The following is a 1,623-nucleotide window of genomic DNA, read 5'->3' on the forward strand; positions in this document are numbered from 1 at the left end:
GACTTGTAATACACAATGTCGTTCTTTAGGAATGGTATCTATAAACCGTGAAGATAAAATACAATTCATTAAGGATGGCCTGAGTAAGGAGTCTTTAGATAATCTTCTATTGACTCTTGAGACGCATCCTAGTGGAGATGTGCATCGTGCAATTCATGATTTATGGCCACTATTTCATAAAGAACATGATAGACTTAGTCTTGGGAATCTGACTAAAAAAGACCCTGTTTGCCAGTTTTTAAGAAAACTGGATGGGAAGCCTATCCCCGACCCATAGAGGGCGTTTAAGCCGTTCTTGGACGTAAAACCAAGGGAAGATGTGAGCCACAATCACAACTACCTGTACATACACATGCTTGGTTTTATTATTGTGTTTTGTTGTTTCTTATATTTGTTTCAGTGTGTTTCAGGTTTGTCAGTGTTCGTTATTTCAGGTGATATCTTCTATACTCTATCTTTCTACCTTAGAACATTGAGGACAATGTCTCGTTTTGGTTGGGGGGAGAGGGTAGTAGTTGATAAAAAAAAAATTGTTTTTCATTTCATAAAGCATGTGCATAATTGTTGTTACTAGGATGGCAGAGTAAAGGAGTTCTTTTGTTAAAGTGACTCTTGAGACGCATCTTAGTAACCATTCTTAACAAGGTCTATTATAATACTTCCTGAAATATTCAGGTTTACAAACTCTCGTATTGTTACCACTTAATTCTGCTCATATACTTATTTAACATGTATTTTTAAACCTTAATTTACACACACACACTTTAACATATGATTGTGGGTTGCATATTGGATTATTACATTATTTATGTTCTTTTGTTAAAGGTAACAACTAAGGGAAAGGGATTGTATATAATTAAAAAGAAAAAAAAAAAAAAAAAAAAAAAAAAAAAAAAAAAAAAAAAAAAAAAAAAAAAAAAAAAGAAAAAAAGAAAAAAAAATGATGATAATAAAAATGTAGATAAGTTTGGTTTCGTAGCCTCCCTAACCTAAGCAATTAAGCCCGAAGGGGTGTTTTAACACCTAATACCCTAAAGTCAACTGACTTGGGAGCTATTGGCCCAACGCTTGTTACATGGGTTGAGGAGAAAAGCTTAAGGGAATCAAACATTGCACTATCTACATATCAGTATCTGCGACCCGAGTTACTAAGCTCGTAGGGGTGTCTTAACACCTAATGCCCTAAGACCAACTGGTCTGGGAGTCATTAGCTGAAAGCTCATTACATGGGTTAAAGATGCATGATGTTTTTAAAGTATATGTATATAGAGTTAAAAAAAAAAAAAAAGACAAAAATAGTAATCCCAACCCAAGGAAGTTAACCTTAAACATTAGAACAAAAATTTTGTTTTCTTCCAAGAAAAGCCCCATAATTATGTGTTGATACATTGAGCACAAAAGAAAGGTTTATTAATATCTTGTTAAGAGGTATTGAGCAGATATATAAATTTAATGAGAGTTTGTTTATCTGGATAGACTAATGGAAGTTAAATGATGAATACCTTGCTTTGTGAAATTTGCAAATTTGTTTTCTATTTTAACGCTTTGATTACTAGGGACTAGTAATAAGCTGGTTGGGGGGTGTGATTAGTACTTAAAAGTGCATTTTTATCATGGTTTTAT

Source organism: Populus euphratica, unplaced genomic scaffold (assembly GCF_000495115.2).
Source record: "Populus euphratica unplaced genomic scaffold, PopEup_1.0 scaffold155.1, whole genome shotgun sequence".
NCBI classification, from domain to species: domain Eukaryota; kingdom Viridiplantae; phylum Streptophyta; class Magnoliopsida; order Malpighiales; family Salicaceae; genus Populus; species Populus euphratica.